Source organism: Phodopus roborovskii, unplaced genomic scaffold, assembly GCF_943737965.1.
Source record: "Phodopus roborovskii unplaced genomic scaffold, PHOROB, whole genome shotgun sequence".
NCBI classification, from domain to species: domain Eukaryota; kingdom Metazoa; phylum Chordata; class Mammalia; order Rodentia; family Cricetidae; genus Phodopus; species Phodopus roborovskii.
In genome coordinates, this window is record NW_026126563.1 from 12613380 (window position 1) to 12621703 (window position 8324).

General features: G+C 46.0%; 1 pseudogene; it reads right to left on the reverse strand.

The window, feature by feature from the left end:
* Positions 1-6242: 6242 nt before the first annotated feature.
* LOC127235030 (60S ribosomal protein L37a-like) lies at positions 6243-6519 on the reverse strand (annotated as a pseudogene).
* Between the last annotated feature and the right edge of the window lie 1805 nt (positions 6520-8324).

Here is an 8324-nt window from a genome sequence, read left to right on the forward strand (position 1 = left end):
TGTACACAGCAGGAAGAAAGAAATGTGATGCTGCCCAGCTAGCCGCTGCTGAGGCAGAGAGAGCTAATTGCACCCATGTCAGCAAATAATCTCATTCCTAGGTGGGGACTTCTACCTCCCACTTCAGGTTCCTACTCTGTTAGAATACAATTATGTACCTTTAAGCTACTTAAAATTAATATTAGATATAGGAGACTTAATTAAAAACTCAAATACTTGCAGAAAGGGGATTGTATCTACGTGTCCTTGACTTTCAAACACATGGAGGGGAACTGTCCTTAAGATGTTTATGTACTTTATTTGGTTTTGATACAAGGTCTCACTGTGCAGCTCTGGCTGGCCTGGAACTGCCTTGCAGACCAGGCTGGCCTCAGATTCACAGGGACTCACCATCTCTGCCTCCCGAGTGCCGAATCTGGGCTTATAAGTGGTATGACTGAAAATTTAGAGGTGGAACCAGGTTTTAAGAACATTGAGAAATGGGGAAGGGTGTGTTGTGGTTTTACTTTTTTCCTTCAAGTAAAAATGTAAGTCATGAGCCATGCTTTGAGTCCCAGGACAAGGCAGTAGAATCAGGAAAGGGGGAAATTATATATTATATTATCAAAAATAAATAAATCATTTGAAAAAAGAATCAGTAAAACATAGTGGGGTGTTGGTAGTGTATACCTTTAATCCCAGCACCTGGAAAGCAAAGACAGGTGGATCTCTGTGAGTTCAAGGCCAGCCTAGTCTACAGAGTGAGTTCCAGGACAGGCTCCAAAGCTATAGAGAAACCCTGTCTCGAAAAACCAAAACAAACAAACAAAAGAACCATAACAGTCTTGTACTTGGCTCCATATGGCATCAGATTTGGACCTTTCATTCCATGTACATTGCCTGTAAGCCAGAGACTGCATAAATTGCGCAATCTGGCTTGTGCTTACTATTTGATGGCTTCATAGCTACTTAGGTCGTTTTGTCAAAGTATTTTGTGCTGGAGTTTGGAGGAGTGGTCACTACGTAAAATTTGAATGTACCAGCCCCCTAAAAACCAATCATTCACGGTCATCTTCAGTTTCATAGCTGCTTTGAGGCCAGCCTGAACTACAAGACCCTGTCACCAAAGAGAAAGTCCCTGAGAAAGGGGAGAGATAGTGGGAGGCTAAAGTGAGGGAAGGAGGGAGGGGGGGATACAAGTCACGAGTCCGGGTCTTTTCTGGGCAAGGGTGGGCTTTGTGTGTCTGGCTAGTTTGCTAACATGATTGAGCCTCAGGCTGTTCCTTGTGTCCACTGAGAGTGTTAAGGTTACCTTTCAGGGGGGTTACCACATCTGCACACTGCCACCCTCTTCTTTCTGAGTTCTCATGTGGCTATTGCTCCAGTAGCGATGCATTTTCCCTAAAATTCTGAAGATGGTAAGGCCAGCAAGCAGAAAACAAATAGGAGTGAGTGGCTACTAGTGCAAAAGCATTTGCTCTTTAAAGAGAGAGAGGAAGAGAGAGAGAGAGAGAGAGAGAGAGAGAGAGAGGGAGAGGAAGAAAGAAAACATGAATGCTCTTGTAGAGGTTAAGAAAACAATGGATGGAAGCAATCAGTGTGGATTCAAATTCTAGCTCCACTTACAAGCCTGGACCTTAGGCCAACGGCTGGATCTTCTGAGGCCTCAGTGTCTTTGTCTGTGGACAGGCCTGTGCTATCAGCATCACGTATGCGTGAGAATCACAAAGATAATCAGAGCAAAGTGGCTTTTGGAGTGTTCAGCAAACAAAGTGCTGGCCATGATTACTATGTGTTACATCATAACGATATCATTACTATGGCTATTGTCTGTTGTTCTCTTGTTACCACAGTTATCCAGGTTGAGAACAATAGAAAATCTGTTCGATTCCTTGAATCTCAAGTTTATTGTCTTTTTTTTTTTTTTTTTTTTTTTTTTTTTTTTTTTTTTTTGAGGCAGAGCCTCAAACTTACTAAGTAGCCAAGTGTAGCCTCCGACATCTGACCCTCCACCCAGAGCGTGAAGGGTTGCTGCATGCTGAACAAGCACTGTACCAGCTACCCTGCTTCACCAGCCCTTCATCCTCATCTTTAGCAACAGTGGTCTTAGCACTAGCAACAGTGTTTCCGGCTTGGCCTGGGCCAGTCTCCAGTGATGCTACAGCACATTATTTTTCAGTCGCACTCAGAGGAGGACTTGGTGCTTTCCATACCTTATCTCACTGAATCTTCCTAACAACTGGTGGATGTGGTTACTTTCATTTTCCCATCTCACAGCCTTCCCTGTCCCTCCCTCCCCACAAAAAAAGATTTACTGAGGGGAGGTTTCTTCACCTAGACCATATGGTGACAGATGAAAGATATCCTAAAGTAGTTGGACTCGGGGAGGCAAAAGATTCCCTTCAACACTGAGTTATTATTCACGATAAACATAGATCTTGTGTTATCTTACCATCTTCTGTATGAGTGACTAGATGTCTGGGTTCAGCACAATGGATGGAGATGGGGGTTTAGCTCAGTGGTAGAGCATTTGCCTAGCAAGTGCCAGACACTGGGTTTGGCCCTCAGCTCCTGGATCTATACTGATTTTGATGAGAGGCACTGCTCTGCCAGTTCTGCATAAGCAAGCTAACTTCTCAATGTGTCATTCCCTTTCATGCCTCTAACACCTTCACAGAACTCTCCCCACATATGAGAATATGTTCCTACTTGCTCTCTGCCTTCCTACCATCTCCCTTCTGCCAAAAGAGTCCATGACCTCAACTCCTTTGCCTGCCATTCCAATAGCACTCCATGACATCTATTCCTAATGGCCTTGCCCTAAACAACCAGATCATCCAACCAGCAACACCACCCAAAGCCCAAAGTCACATCAAAAATTCTCAGAAGAATGCTACAAATGTGGGCTGGAGGAATGGCTCCGCAGCTAAGCACACTGCTCTTCCAGAGGACATAAGTTTGATTCCCACCCAGCATCCATGAACCACCTGTAGCTCCAGTCTCAGGGGATATGATCACACACACACACACACACACACACACACACACACACACACACACACACACACACGGTGATGGAGGTACATTTGATACTGAGGACAAGCAGAGTGTTGAGGGGATGGCACTCACTTAGCTGTGACTCCCTAGTCATTTATAATCTGGTGACTCGGATCCTGATAGAGCTGGCCTCCCTATCCAGAATATCCCAGAAGGGAGGGAGAGGAGAGAGGGTAAGTTGGTCTAGGGCGCTTCTATTGTTACTGCTGTTTCTAATACTCTGTCGGGCTTGCTTAGAACTTGCTCTGTTGCCTAGGCTGACCCCAAACACAGGGAAATCCTCCTGTCTGGGCCTCCCAACTGTTTCCTTCCGTCGTGCCAGCCTCTAAGGTCTTCTGCAGGTACAGGAGGGGCAAGTCCCATGGCAGCCATGCCACTGAGCTTTTTCAGAGCTGCTCTTAGCATCAGGGACCAAGACACCAGGCCTGAGGAGGTGGACACCAGGCTGACTCTCATGGGTTATTACAGCTTCCAGGTCACTGCTGTCCAGGAAGGAAAAGTCAAGCACACCAGCAGCCACCAGGGATCCCAGGGAAAACTAGTCAGTTTGCTTTTTTGCTAACAAATTAGATGAACAAATCATACAAGGCTTTAAGACAATGAGGCCAGGAGAGCTCTGGCTGGGCCTGGAGGACAAGATCCAGGTTCCTGGTTCTTAAACTATGAGGGTGAGAGGTCTGAGGCTGCTCGAGCCAAGACTCTTTCCAAGATGGCCCCTGGCCTTCAGGCTCAGGGGACTTTGTGCCTTCAAAGAGTCAGTAAGAAGCCAGCTGCAGAATTACCCTTTGCGTCAATGCAACAGTTCTGTCCTTTAGGTATTTTTAATTCCAGTTCTACAGATAAAGATGTTAAGGCTCAGAAAACTGATCTCAAGTCTCTGAGCTTGTCAGTCTGTGGCAGGGTTCAGTCCTTGGCCTTGTTCATCCCCAGCCTCATGTCCGTGCCTGAGGGGTCACAGCAAAGCCACGGCTGCCAGGGCCAATAAAAACAGCCTTCTCCCGTTGAGCACTGTGGTACACATACATTCATACAAGACTCATTCTGCTTTTTGCTTCTTTCATTTTTTGTTTTTATTTGTTTGTGTGTGTGTTTGTTTGAGACACTGTCTCTCCCATGTAGCCCAGGCTGGCCTCAAACTCATTTTGTAGCTAAGGATGACCTTGAACTAATGATCTTCCTGCCTTCACTTCCCAAGTGGAGGGTCTACAGACATGCACCACCACACACAGCTAAATATTGTCTTAATTCTATAAGGATTGTTTTTTTTTTTTTTCCAGAATACGGATCACAGAGAGGGTAGACCGTAGAACCCTTGAACTTTGATCGTGTTGGGTCTGTTTGCTTGTTGCTGGAGACAGGATTCCATTACAAAGCCCTGGCTGGCCCGACACTGGCCTCAAACTCACAGAGATCCACCTGCTTCTGTCTTTCATGTCCTGGGATTAGAGGTGTGAGCCACCACACTTGACTAGTTTTAACATTTTAAGTTATCACACAAAGTAATGAGTTTCATTTTAGAAATTCATATTTGTGAGTTATTCATACCTGATTCTAATGTACCCCCTGCCCCATGCCCTCTGCTGTCCAAACCCAGTAAACCCTACTGGCTTTCCCTCTTTTCTGTCTTGATTATCTTGAAAACATGAGACAAGTCAGCAGAATAAACCTAGTAACTCTCACCAAATAGCTGAGCCATTTTAATTAAGATGTTTTCACATATTGATAAGCAAAGAAGAGCAGCCTTGCCTACACTAAACTAACCTGTAATGATTGGTTTATTTTGTGTTATTCTTGCTTGCTTGTTTTTGAGACAGTCACATTATATAGTCCCAGCTAACCTGGAACTCAATATACAGATCAGGTTGGCCTTGAACTCACAGATATCCAACTACATCTGCCTGCAGAGTGCTGGGATTAAAGGCGTGCGACGCTACACCTGACTACCAGTAATTACTCTATTCAATTCATTAACAAAGTGATCATCTTACAGACTGAAGACATGGGTTCCCAGTGGGTCTCCAGCCACAACACATGTTCACACAGATCATGCTAAATCTAACTCTCTGCTGACAAGCAGTGTCCCCTCTCAGAGCCACCCAGCCTAAAATAAATAGAAACTTTTATGATTAACGACACTGTCTTCTAAACAAACCTGCAGGAAAAGAAACTCATTACCAACGTATTTGTTGATTGTAAATTGCCATCATGGAAACCAATGAAGTTTAAATCTTTCAAGTGCTTGGAGGTAGGGTTTGGAATAGGGGACAGGGGAGGAGGCAGTGTTTCTGGGGAGTACGAAGGGGACTTTCATCTAACGGAAACCGGAAACCCTAAGTTATAACAACCCATGATGACAATAGTAAAAACGGGTGCCGATTCACTGTTATTGGTTGTTATTGTTATTATTAAGTGGCCTCCATGAGCTTTTCGTGAGAGGAAAGGAAATGGGTTCGCTCATCACTGGCTCAGACCCCTCACATGGCCATGGGAAATGGATTTCACAGTCCACATGACCCTGGTGGCCCCATGGAGGCTTGCACCCACCCACAGCAGCATGGCAGTCCCTCTGACCCCTCCCCCCCACTGTCTCCTCCACCCCACCCCCACTGTCTCCTCTCCAAGGCTGACGCACCAGCCGGTCAGCCTGTAGCTCAGAAGCCTTCAGTGTCTCCCATCTCCCACCAGAACTCAATGGCCTGACCCAGAAAAGAAGTCCTCGGCATCTGCGAATTGCCAACTGACACAAAAAGCTGCTGTTCTGTTACCTGTGGTACCACCGTTTACAATGAGACCCACCAGCTCAGCCACCACACTCAACTGCACACAACCACACTGGAGAGGAACAGGAAACATACCTCTCCCCTCCTCCCTGTTCTCCCCTCCCCTCTCTCCCCCTCCTCTCCAAAAGCAATGTTTTCTGTTTTATTTTTATGGTTTTTGTTTTGGAGGGCTTGGTTTTTGTTGTTGTTGTTTTGGGCTTTTGTTTGTTTTTTTCGAGACAGGGTTTCTCTGTGGCTTTTGAGGCTGTCCTGGAACTCGTTCTGTAGACCAGGCTAGCCTCGAACTCACAGAGATCCTCCTGCCTCTGCCTCCCCAGTGTTGGGATTAAAGGCGTGCACCACCACCGCCTGCCATTTCTTTTTTTGTTTTTTAATGTAAATTAACCCATTTATTAGAGGCTGTGCAGGTCTCAAGCAATGGAATTTCTATTGGTCTTCCGGTTCCTTCAGTCTCCTGAGGGAGACTTCACTGTGACGGCAGAAGTAGTGTTGTAGGTCCAGGTCCCACCAGACACTATTTTCATGCAGGAACCACAGTGCCAAACGCAATGGTTCTTCTCTTCATCTTAGTCTTAACACAGAAGGAGCACGTGTGCTTGGTGTGTTGGCTGATTTCAATTTTCTTCACCATTTTCCGGAAGGAGGCACCATAGTGGGTCCCGTATTTCCGGACAATCCCGACCTTCTTGGTGCATTTAGGCATGTCGCCGGAACCTAAGCCTGAGCCCGAAGAGGGGGATGTGGCTTAGTTCTAAGTCAGGGTGTTTTCCTAGCATAGAAGCGTGCAGTTCAATACCCTGCCTAGAATAAACTGGGGGATGGTACACTCCTAAAATCATAGCTCTCAGATGGCAAGAGAATCAGAAATCCAATTATCCTCACATACATAGCGAGTTCAAAGTTGCCCTGGGCTACAGCAACCTGTCAGGTTTCAAAACCTGACAGAAAATGCAAGCACATCCGACTAGGTGTGGCTCTGCAAACTCTGTTAGGAGATGCTTGACTGCTACTTTTGTGTATGTGTGTGTTGGGGGGGAATGTACACATGTGTGGGTGGGCACATACATGGTTTGGAGGTCAGAGGTTGATATTGGGTGCCTTTCTCAACCTTTTTGAGACAGTCTCTCTAAATCTGGAGCTTGCTGACTTTCTAGACTAGCTGACCACAAGCCCCACCTCAGCATCCACGGGCAACCCCAGAGAAGATCCTGACTCCTTACAGACACGGGCTGCCTCGCCTGGCTCTCATGTGGGTGCTGGGAGCCAAATCCAGACCTACAAAGCAAGAACTTTACTAACTTGTCCATCACCCCTGCCTACTAATTTCAAGTGTGAGCCTCAAGGTGACAAGCAGAAAGCCAGGCATGACAGTTCACACCTATAATCCCAGAACTCAGGCAGCAGAGCCACCAGTTCAAGGTCAGCCTGGGTTACATAGAGATTCTAAAGCTAGCCTGAGCTACGTAGCAAGTGTCAAGCTCTGGAGTACCTGTGCCAGACTAGAAGATGACACAGGCCCTCACCACCCGACCAGAAGGTGCAGCCCCTCACCAACCCTGACTTTGTTCTCGCTTAAGGGCTTGTGAGGCTGGCTGAGGGCCTCTGAGCCTATGCTATGGTCAGAGCAAAGTGCATGATTTCCTCTTAGCATTGCTTTGCTGTCTTTCTGCCTTTTCTCTGCTAGTGTCTTCTCTCTCTCTTTCTTTCTTTCTTTCTTTGCATTCAGTGTTTCATTCTTGGAGGCCTGATAACACTGAACTAGGGTATTTTTCTACAAGGAGCAACCTTGTATTCTTTTGAATCACTCCTCTTTGAGCAGTGGCCTTGGTTTTCTTGTGGAGTTGGCCAGGTCCAGCCAGCATTGCCAAGATTCCTTCTATTCTTTCCAAATTCTTCTCATTTTTTTTTTTAACCCTCCATCCTTTTCCCCAGGTCAAATTAAATTGTGTGTTTTCTACAGTAAAACACAGACCTGCTTTTTCTGTAGGTCTGTGAATACTTCCTTTAGGACCCCAGCGGTGAATAAGCCCTCCTGAAGCATTCTTGCTCAGCATTCTTGCTCTGCCTTGCCAAAGCTTGCCTTACATTTAGCAGCTATTTTTTTGTGAAATATGGTCTAAAACAAACAAACAAACAAGCAAACACAAAGTTCTTATGTGTTTATACTATCTCTGGAAGGACATAATTACAAAGGTAACAGTGTGTGTGTGTGTGTGTGTGTGTGTGTGTGTGTGTGAATGCGTGTGCACGCGCACGCGTGCCTGTGCCTGTCTGTCTGTCTATGTATGTGTGCTGCGGATTAAGGTAGAGTCTAACTATTGTAGTCTATGCTGGCCTAGACTGCATAGCCCGGGGTGTCTACAACTCATAGTCTTCCGACCCCTGCCTGCAGAGAACTGGGCTTACAGACCCATACCATTGTGCCTGGATGGAAACAGGGACTTCGAGTTAAATATTCATAGCTGGATGCACTCCTCAAGAGCTAGCTTTAACAATTTATAGATTCTA